Source organism: Notamacropus eugenii, chromosome 2 (genome assembly GCF_028372415.1).
Source record: "Notamacropus eugenii isolate mMacEug1 chromosome 2, mMacEug1.pri_v2, whole genome shotgun sequence".
Lineage (NCBI taxonomy): Eukaryota > Metazoa > Chordata > Mammalia > Diprotodontia > Macropodidae > Notamacropus > Notamacropus eugenii.
In genome coordinates, this window is record NC_092873.1 from 53,627,906 (window position 1) to 53,640,104 (window position 12,199).

A 12,199-nucleotide genomic window follows, 5' to 3' on the forward strand; every position below is an offset into this window, starting at 1 on the left:
GAATCAGAAATATACAGATTAAATTTCCCTTGAAATGCACTTCTTAAAAAAATTATAGGAAAGAGGTCTTGGCAGAGTATATTTTGGGACCTGCCAAACCCAAACTATTTGAAAAATATCTGAAGATGTTTGACTAAACTCAAAAAAGTCTTTCATTCTCCTCCTATGACACATACCCTGTCTGCCTTCAAGGACTTAGCACAGTCTAGAATCCTGATCATTATGTGTGGAGTTCTTGAGCATCTCTTAAGGGTGATGGGGCAGAGACTCAGATGATCATCTCATCAGAGGTTGAGTCTAGATTGATTCAGGCTGACCTTATCATTAGAAACTAGAAAACTGACCCCCACCAGCAGCAGCTAGTCAGATAATATCATCAACCTGACTACTACCCACATCTGCCTCCTTAAATGGGCTCCTAAACAATTGAGACACTGGAATATACTCAGAGATACCTTTCTCCAGATAAAATTGTTTTCTGAATGAAGTATTAATTAAAACAGAGTAGCTAAAAAAATCATTTATTAATTATCTTCTATGTGCCAAAGGCAGCTAGATGATAAAATGAATAGAGTGCTGAGCCTGGAGTCAGAAAGACTGAGTTCCCACATGGCCTCAGACACTAGCTGGGTAACCCTAAGTCCCTTAACTTCTGCTTGTCTTAATCCACAGAAAGAAATGACAAACCACTCCAGTTCCTTTGCCAAGAAAACCCAATAGACATCATATGGTCCATGGGATCCCAAAGCTTTGGACACATCTGAACCATAAATGTGCTAGGTGCTGTTTTAGGTGTTGAGGATACAAGTACAGAAGTGAGAGAGCTCCTGCCCTCAAGAAGCATATATTCTAATAGAAGACAATAATGCATATAGGGGAATGGTAGCCAGGGGAAGGAGTTCTAGACTGAAGAATGAATGGAAAAGCATTTGATAGTGCTTACTATGTATAAAGCACTATGCCAGGAGATAATGACACAAAGAGAAAAGTAGACACCAAGGAGCTCACGTTCTAAATATTGTTCAGTTGTTTTAGTCATGTCCTACTCTCCATGACCCCAGCTGGGATTTTCTTGGCAGAGATCCTAGAGAAGTTTGCCATTTCCTTCTCCAGCTTATTTTACAGATGAGGAAACTGAGGCAAGCAGAGTGAAGTGATTTGCCCAGGGTCACACAGATAAGAAGTGTCTGAAGCCAGAATTGAACTCAGGTCTTCCTGACTCCAGGGTCAGTACTTTATGTACTATGGTTCCACCTGGCTGCCCTCACATTCTAATAGGAAGAAGCAATACATATAAGTTTTAAGTGCAGGTCAGAAGTAAAAGTTCCATGGTCCTGAGGGTATGGCAGCAAGGGAGATGATGATGTATCTTCTTTAAGATTATTTCTACTGAATGAAAATGGAAAGTCCCAAAAGTACTAAGAGTGTAACAGCAGAGTGGAGGGGAAGCCCAGGGGTCCTTGGAGGAGTCACAGGACTTTTCAGAGATGCAATCTAGACTATTTCAGAATAACTTGATCATTATGAATCAGAAAACTAACCCTACCATTGTCCACTAAACAGGAGACAGGATTATACAGTGGCAACATCCCTGGCTCTAGAGCTAAAGACCTGGGTTCAAATTACGATTCATGACTAACACCTGCGTGAGTTTGAGCAATTAATGTTATCGCTATGGATCTCAGTGTCCCTATATGTAAAACAGGAGGTTGAAATAACAAACCTTAAAGGCACCTTCCATCTCAGAGCTGTGATCCCGTGATCCTAAATATAGTCCCAGCACATTCTGTACAAAAGCAACATTATAAAGATAAGCAACTTTGAAAGACTTTGAAAACACTGATCTATGCAAGGATCACTTTCAGAGCACTAGTGATGAATATACATAGGGTGGGGAGGACTTAAGGTGCAAAACGAGACATATAATTTTAGACATACATTCCAGTATAGGAATTCACTTTGCTTGACTATACATCAAACTAAAAGAGTTTTGCTTTTTTTATCTATTTATGACGAGGGGAGTGGGTTAAAATAAATGCTTGCTAATTAAAACTTTTTTAATTAAATAAATAAGTTAGTTAATTTTTTTAAGGCACCACGGTTGTAGCCAGCCTAATTATCTAAGAACAGAAGCCACTACTATTTCTCCTTCTTACATCTCCCAAACACATATCTCCATGCATGTCAGGAATATTAATGTAAGACATCTCAACCACTCTTGACTCCACTGCCAGCAAAGAGTAGAATCCTGATCTGGTAAGAGAAGGAGATCACAGTTAAAGTCCAATGAAATAAAAGATGACATTTACTATAGAGTGGGAAAGGACTGGATTATGGAGGCCAGTTTTCCTCCCCGCTGACTCCTTGGCCCATGCATACATTTCATAGACACAGAAATGATGTCATGGCAACCTCCAAAATTCCTGACTGATTAATTTCAAGACCTTAAATGTCCTCAACGCACTCATCTGAGAGTACATACCCCTTCACCCTGGACATCTTGGATTACCTTGCAAGCAACACTACTATTCCCACCCACCCTGCAACACACACACACACACACACACACATACACGCTCACACACACACACACACACACACACACCTTTTTACCTCTTTCTCTATAAGTAATAATCAAATTAAGGCTGTCATTGTTTTCCTGAAAGGGTATGACTATTGATTACCCTATAGCCTTTGACTTCACAAACAAAATTCCCTATCCACCACTCCCCATGTGCACTGTTTCCCCCTCACTTAGGACTTAAGTTCCATGAGCACTGAGGTCACCTAACTTTTCTACTTATACTCCTAGAGCCTAGCAGAGTACCTGGTACATAGTAGGGACTTAATAAATTATTTTTCATTCATTCACTCCCTCTTTACATTTGAGAAACAGTTGTTCACCTACTTCCTGGAAGTACATACAAATGGCCTTGCATGCGATATGGACCCTCGGGCTAGAGGTAGATTTTAATTATGGTTGCCTAGATGAATTGTGTGATGGTCTGGTTGATACTGTAGTCTGAAAACATCCGCAAGATCCCCATCAAGACTGGTCACAAAATTCTCAATATGGAAGAGGGGTTTGGACGTATTATCTTACTAGATCCTTAACCTCTATGACTAGGGTAGAACAACCAGGGTCTTATCTAGGATGTCAAAATATAGGGATTATCAACAGAATCATGCCACAGCAGTCTTTCTTCCCAAAGCCACATTTCAGGTGAGTTCTTCTCTGTTCAACCCCATCATCGATATGGAACTCTCATTTAGAATGTCATTGCTCTCCCTGGCACCACCTCCCCCAAAAAAATCCTATTTAGCTTCAAGCCCTAATAGTTTTCATTAGAGTATCTGGTCACTGCTTGCTATATGTTTTGGGGAGGCATTCAATCTGAATAAACAGCAGAGCTCACTTTATCTGGCCCAAAATGAAGTGGGTACAATATGGGGCATCTTGCTCTCTTCCATAATGCCAGAATAGAATCAATCCAGAGCTGGACATCTGGCCAATATTTTTTTATGGCGAGACAAATTATAACTGGGAAAAGCAGTATTCAGTAAAGGGACAATATGCTGCTATGCCATAGTCAGGAGAGAGCTAGACTAAAGGTCAAGAAAACTGGGTTCAAGTCCAGCTTTTGACTTTACAACTATGGGCAAGTCACTTAACCCCTCTGAGATTTACTTTATCCATCTGTAAAATAGGTATAAAATGGAATAATAATTGATAATTTAAATGTCCCAGTCTCAGAAACAGAAAACAAAAGAGCCAAAGGGCCCGAGGAACTTATATTCAAATTCTGTCAAACATACAAACTATAAACTCCAGTATCACGTAAACTGTTTTCAGAAATGGAGATTAAAGGCATCTTGCCAAGACTGTAAAACAAATATGGTTCTGATACCTAAACCAGGGAGTGATAAAACAGAGAAAGAAAATAGTGACTAATATCTCTTAGTGATGTGGATGCAAAAGTTTTTAGCATATATACATTTATAATAGCAAAGGGGCTAAAGTAATGTTTTCAAAACTTATTCACTATAACTGGGCTGGTCTGATGAATTTTCGTGTATGTTTCAATGGCAGGAAATTATGAACACATTAGACCAAATGAATAACAAAATAGAAAGCATGTGATTATATCAACAGATGCAGAAAAAAAGTCTTTGACTAAATCAGTATTCATTTATGGGTGGTTTTTGAAGTATAGGAATTAGCAGAGCTTTCCTTCATAGTGTTTACAATGTATATTTAAAATTAAAAGTTATTATTATTTGAAAAAGAGAAACACTGGATACCTTCCCAATGAAATCAGAGATAAAGCAAGAATTCTAACTGCCTCTACTGTTATTGAATGTTATTGTTACATAAATGCCAGCTAGAATAAGAGGAGGAAAATAAAATGAGAAAATAAGTAAAGACATAGAGAAAGCAAAATTGTATTTAGTTGAAGATGATATGACAGTTTACTTAGTGAATCCTAGAAATTCAACAAAAAGTGGAAAAATGACTAACTGCAGTAAAATGACAGAATATAAAATAAACCCACAAAAAATCAACAGCCTTTCGTTTCATTACTACTAGAAAACCCAGGAAAGAAGTACCATCCAAGATGACTACAAAATATATCAAACATCTGGAAGACAATCTCCCAAAACACATCCAAGAATCAGATGGCACTGTGGATATAGTGGTAAGCCTGGAGTCAGGAAAACCAGAGTTTAAATCTAGCCTCAGACACTTATTAGCTCTGAAGTCATGAGAAATTCATTTAACCCCTGTCTGCCTCAGGCTCTTCGGACTAGTGTGTCATAGAAGTAGTATGTCATAGGTGTAGATGTAGAATGTAATGGGGGTAATAAGAGCACCTATTCATGGGATTCTTGTTAGGATTAAATGAGATAATATTTGTGAAGTGTTTAACACAATGCCAGTCATACAGTAGTCACTTAATAAATGCACGTTTCTTTTGTGTTGCTGCTGCAAAGATCTCTTTAGAGAAATAAAGAAAGACTTTAAAAACTGAGGAGTTATTCATTGTTCATGTTTGGGCCACACCAATATAAAAATGATGATACTACAAGAGTTAATTTACAGATTTATTATCATTCAATCAAATTCCCAAAGGGTTACTTTGTAGACCTAGAAAAAATAATTCAAAAATTCAACTGAAAGAAAAAAAGGTCAAGAATATTAAGGAAAGTGATAGGAAAAGTAGGAATGAGTAGGGATTACCATTACTATATTTCAAACTAAACTATAAAGTAGTCGTTATCAAAATTATTTAGTACTGGTAACAAGACAGAAAAGTTGATCAATGGAACAGATAAGTTAAGATCCAGAGGCAGCTATGCATATTTCCTAATAATTGGACTCCTAACAAACGGGGAAAACATAGGCCAGTGGGGACCCAAGTCAATGACAGTAGAAAAAGGACAGTCTCAATTCCTCAATCGTAGCTCCAAGGGGGGCAGATGTAGCAGGCATTTGAATATAATGCAATATTATTTATTTATAAAAAATTATTGACATAAGTAATATTTTAAATTCAAAAAACCTTGGGAAGATTTTCATGAAAGTAGAATCAGGAAAACAATTTCTATGATTACCACAACAATGTAAAAGTTACAACATTAAGACATATCAGAACTCTGCTAACTGTGGGGTCCAATGATGATTTCAGAAGGTCGATGGTAAAGCACGTCTCCCACAGAGGAGAGGCAGAGTGGTGGTGGACTAGAGGCACAGAATAAGACACATTTTGAGATGTGATCAATGAGTGGATTTATTCATCTTGCCTATAGCTATTGGCTATAAGGAAAGGCTATACGCTATACTTTTTTCATAATGGAAAAGAGTAGGAAACTAAGATGGAGACAGTTTATTAAATACTTACCGTATGACAGCCAATAATGATTGAAGAGGAAGATAGGAGGGAGAAAAAAATTAATGCATAACAATTGAAAAAAAAGAAAAATAAATGTTAACTTTTACAAAGAAGGTTTGGATGTGGTTGGGGAAGCTATATGAGAAGCAGTGAGAGAGAGACAAGTTCAGAGTCCATGTATCCTGTTTCTAATCCCACCTACTACTTGTACAACCTTGGGCAAGTCACTTCCTTCTCTGAACTTCTGTTTCCTCATCTGTAAAATAAGAATATTTGGCCAGAAGCCTTCTGAGGTCCCTTGCAACTCTTAACTATGACCCTATAGAGTAAATGGAAAGTGGCCGTGATATTTTTTTTTAAAGAGCATCAATTTTTTAAAAACTTTAACAAAAATAAGATGGAGGTGTCACCAGTAGTATCTACTTCCCAGGGTTATTGTTAGGCTTAAATGAGATAATATAGCTAAAGTTCTTTGCAACCTTTAAGGTGCTATCATCAGGGTGAATTTCCTGACCACACTAGATTTTTTTTTTTTTTTAATAATGGCAACCTGTTCATTGAAACCCTTCCTTGTCTGTGAAACTGGTATGAAAGTTAAATAGGACATGATTCCACTTTGGAATGCCTAACTGAAAGTCTATGTCTTGGCTTCATTGGGTAATAATGGTGGAAGGTCTCCACCAGTTCCAAGGAATGTGCCTTGTTCGTGTACTCCCATGGAGTCTCCACAGTCCCATACCCCTGATAAGCCAATAGAGATAACCCTGTTGTCACCAGCAAACTCAGGTTTGTGCTTTCCTCTTGGAGGAAAGCCTGTCTATTTTTACTCAGGGGGAACAAGAATCTAGTAGATGTGGTTCAGGGTGAAGATGAAATCACTGATCAACAGACCACTGGATTACTGCTCAGGGCTTTATAGTTATTATTCGTACTAAGCTATTTCAGTAAATGTCTCTGCTTTAAATTAACTGTGTCCACTGGCATGATTAATGCTCGAAAACACTCCTACGGAGCCTCCTGTCATATAGTAACAGGAGAGCAGACTCTAGAAGCAGGGAATATAGCAGCTGCCTTCTTCCATCCTAACTTGAAGGCAAGTAGGAGCCGATAGGGGCTGCTACACTAACTCTTTCTAATGGGTTCATTGTTGTGTTTTCTCTCCTCATCAGAAGTCAGGAATAATTTGACGTCTACATTACTAATAGCCCATTGACACCTCTATTGTTTGTTTAACATTCCTAAATAAAAAGATTAAACTGCCCCCGTTGGAAGTTAGTCGTACCTAACTTTAAATAGCCGCCGTTGGTCTTTAGCTTGTAAGATCATAAATAAATAGAACCACAGCTGGAAGGGGCCTTAGAAACCATCTAATACAGGAGTTCATTGTTAACTCTTTGTGTGCCATTTATGAACTCCTTGGGCAGTCCAGTGAAGCTTATGACGCCTTCCTCAGAAAATTTTTAAACAAAATGCATAGAATTACAAAAGGACATTAAGATACAGCCATCAGAAGATTTTCTAAAACATAATTTTGAATCCTGGGTTAATAATCCCTGGTCTAACCCAACCTCTTCATTATGTAAATAAGGAAAATAAAACTTAGGGTGGTTTGAGTGACTTGTCCTGAGTCACACAGCTATCAAGTGTAAGAGGTGATGTTTGAACCCAAGTCTTCTGACTCATGAGTCCAATACACATCCATATTCACACACACATGCATATAATATCCATCATTAACCCTGCTTAACAAGTATGAAAAACTAAAGATTGACATTTCTGACTACTGATTTTCACTCTTCTAGTGATTCTTTAACCAGGGATAAGTCCTTCCCCAATCCTTCCCAGAACATATTTCAGCCATGGACCCCACCAGCCAAGTCACTGATATGGGACTGCCAAGTGACGGTTTCAATTCTGTACATACCAAACAGGAGGAACACGTAAATTTCCCCCATTCTTGGTTGATTTGTCGCTACCCCAGCAGATAGCATAGACTATGTATAAAGAAGTATAACCACAGGAGGGGGAAAATGGCCTCTGAGTAGATGGGCAGAAAACACAGACACATCAAGTTCGATACTCACAGACAGCTGTGGGGACCATGTTCACAATTCTCGCATATTGATGCATTTTCAGCATTCTGGTAGCAGTCTGGCCTGTGGTTCCCTCTTTTCTGGCAGAGTCAAGCACAATCTGTTAAATGACAACCTTCTGAAAATACACTGTGGGAAGAAAGAAAAAATCCCCAAAGTAAAGCCAGCTCACTGTTGCCCTGTGAGGGGCAGGTAATTGAATGGCCCAACTCCAGAATCAATAAAAGCTTGAATTTGTTTGAAACATGCACTTACGAATGATGGAGAAAACTTGAATATTTGGGAAGAAATAAACATTTTGAGCGGATTGTTTACACCATTGCAAATCAGTCTGTCTGAGGGCACACCCTCTCCTTGAAAGCTAATGAATGAGTAGTCTGCCTAAAGCATGTATTTCCTGGTCTTTTCAGAAAAAAAAAAAGTAATCTCTATCAGACTGATCTTAGACATCATCCAGGGTTCTCAACTCTTTAGACCCATTTGTCAGTCTGGTAAAAACTATGGGCCCTTTTCAGAAAGATTGAGTTTTTAAATATTATAATTGAAGAAAATACTTTCATTTAGAGATTAATGATAATAGAAATGTATTTTTTTTTCCATCCAATTTCATGGACCCCTTGAAATGTACCCATGAATGTCACGGGGTTCTCTGTACCCCAGATTAATAACCCTTAATCTAAATCAAATCCCTTAGGTTAACACATGAAGAAACTGAGACTCTGGAAAGAAAAGGGACTCCCCTAAAGTTCCACAAAGAATAATAACTACTTCAAATTTGAACTCAGAATCACTAATTCCACATTCAAGGCATTTCCCCTCTTGCTTTCTGCGGAGCTAGAGAAAAAGAAAAGAAAATGAGCTGCTGAAATTCCCACAGAACAAGTGATTCTCAGACGTACATTCCAATGAAACTAACATCAGTCCTTAGCAAAATAATGGAATATCTAGCCAAAGAGGCCATTTATTTGGTCCAGAAATTTCTAGCATATGAATACTGAGTAACCAAAACAATAAGAAGGAGGTGTCAGATGTAGTCCTGAATCCTTTGTTTGAGAGCAGCCCTGAATGAGGAGGGAACAGGACAGCTGCTCTGCAGTCATGATGGCGCATCAGTAACAAGATCACTTGCAAGAAAAGGCAAATTTAACTCACCCACCAGAGTGACCTGGCTGCTAAACACATCTACCCAGTGGTCAGAAATACTAGTGCAATCTTGGGCTCCAGTGGTAGTGATATTGGCAATAGCCTTGTCATATTTTTGTTGAGTAAGTTGTGAGGTGGCATACAGGACAGAGAATAGCACTTAGAACCAAGAAGATCTGAGTTTAAATCTTGCCTCAGACACTTATTACCTATCTGACCCTGGGCAAATCACTTCACATCTCTGGGTTTCAGTTTCCCCATCTGTAAAATAAGTGAGTTTGATTCATTGTCCCACACCCAAAGTTCTTTTCTAGGGATCTCATTTTAGGAGGGACATTAACAAACTAGAGCCCATCCAGAGGAGGACATCCATCCAAGATGAGAAATCTGGGAACCGTAGCTCCTTCACGTCATTGCCCAAGCCTTGGCATACAGAAATTGGGGAAAATGTTAGCAGAAAATTGGTATGTTTATCCTGGAGAACTGAAGTCTTATACTAGCCATGATAGTTTCATATATTTAAAGGACTGTCAAATGGAAGCCATCTTCTTATAGAAGAGGAATTCAAATTATATTTGTGTGGTCCCAGAGAGCAGAACCAGCATCAAGGAAATAAAGGAGCAGGGAGTTCATTTAGGTCTACATAAGAAATAACTTTTCCTGTTTATATCTTGGATATTAAACCTTTATCAGAGATACTTGATGCAAATGTTCTTTCCTCATTTTATAGTTTTCCTTCTGAAATGAGCTATTAATATTGATTTTGTTTGTACAAAAGCTTTTCAATTTCACGTCATTGAAATTATTTATTTTGCCTTTTGTGACCACCTCTATCCATTATTTGGGAAAGAATTCTTCCCTTGCCATAGTTGCAAAGGGTATCTGATTTGATTTTTTTCCTAATTAATATGTGTTTATGTGTATATATATATATATATAATACATATATACATATATGTATATATGTATACACATTCTTTTAAATTGTCCAGTTCCACTTTTTATCAAACTTTTCCATTTTTCCCAGGAGTTCTTGTCAAATAGAGAGTTCTTCCCCAAGCAATTTGTATTCTCAGGTTTATCAGATAGTAGCTTTTTAAAATACATTTGAAGAAAGAAATTTATTAATAATTATAATTGAAGAGTTTAAAAAGACATTATGGGGAAGCTAGGTGATGTAATGGATAAAGCACTGGACTTAGAATCAGGAAGACTGACCTTTCTGAGTTCAAATCCAGCCTCAAACACTTACTAGCTGTATGACCTGGGACAAGTCACTTAACTGTTTGCCTCAGTTTTCTCATCTGTAAAATGAGCTGGGAAAGGAAATGGCAAACCATTCCAATATCTCTGCCAAGAAATCCCCAAATGGGATCATAAAGAATCAGATACAATGGAAAATGACTGAACAACAGTTAAAAGAATATCAAAGATCCATACACTCCAGCTTTTGCCCAGATCATGAACCCCTTATACAATGCTCCTAACAGACAAATCAATAGCTATGAAGGGGTTCATTCTGGTTTTGGGAAGCTCTAACTATGAGGAATTTCTTTTTTCTCATAATGGGTTAAATTTGACTTGCTTATAACTTCCGTAAACTGGTTCCTAATTCTACTTTTTGGAGCTACAGTGTGGTGTACAGGGATGAAAAAATTATTTAGGGTCAGAAGACCTGGGTTCAAATTTCATCTCTGTTACCTGCAAGTTGTGTGACCTTGGACAAAGCCTTTCAATTTTTCTTGCGATTGGTTTTGACTCCATGCTCTCTTAGATCCCTCCCAGTTCTAAATCTATAATCCTAAGCCCTAGCCTTCTTCCACATGGTGACCACCCAACACTTGAAGATGTCTATTATGACTTCTCTTCATCAAGACAGACATTTCCATTCCTTCAACCAATTTTATTTTACAAGCATTTATTAAGCACCTATTATATGCAAGATACCATTCTGGATGTAGTGGAAACAAAGACGGAGATGAAAAAGTTCCTGCCCTTAAGGAGCCTACTCTCTTCTGATCTTCATATAGCATGGCTTAGCACACTCTCACCATCCTAGATGCCTTCTAAAATGTAGTTCCCATAATTGGACAACACCTTCTAGATGTACTCCAGTATATAATGGTCATTTCCCTCTTTATGGTCACTTCTATTAACATAGCCTGAAATTGAATTCACTTTGCCTGCTATTGCACCACACAATTAGTTCACACTGAGCTTCTAATGCACTAAGTCAAGTCAAGTCAACAAGCATTTATTAAGCATCAACTGTGTGCCAGGTACATAATGCTAATGACCTAATGGAGTCATTAAGCCTGAACCTTCCCTCTTCCTCGTGTCTCTTTCTCTCTCATTTGCTCCCTAGTGCTATCTCCCCACCATTCTGTATTTGCACAGTTGGTTTTATTAAACAGGTGTGCAGAATGTGACATTCTTTTTTTTCCTATCATGGGTTATCTTGGTACCTTCAGTACACTCTCCCAGCTGGCTCAGCTTGATTTAGACTTCTGTTCTTTTCTATTATTTAATACATTAGCATTTGGCTTCATGTCATCCACAAATTTGTAAGGCCTTCATTCTATGCTTTATTCAATTCACTATTTTTTTAAAAAAGGTTGGGGTAAAAAACCCAGAGTATATGACAAGGGCTCAGAACATCTTACTCCATTTGAGGTTAGCATTTCAGACTAACATGCTAATCCCAGTGCTAGGCACAGAGGATCAGATCCTTGAGCTCCAGTTGGGAACCTAGAGGCCATCTATAGTAGAATTATAAGATCATAAATTTAGAGATGCAAAACACCTTAGAGGCCATCAAATCCAACCCCCTTACTTTAGAGATGTTTTCCAAGGTTAAGTGACTTCCTCAATCAAACAGCTAGTAAGCATTTTAGGCAGGATTTGAACTCAGGCCTTCCTCATTCTAAGCCCATCAGAGAGATTAGAACTCTGGAGTTGTAAAGGACCTCAGAGGCCAGCTCTTGCAACCCCAGCCATGCTACAGATGAGAAAAAGAGGACCAAGGAGTTCAAGTGACTTGCCTAAGGTTCTACAGCTAGTAAATATTAGAGA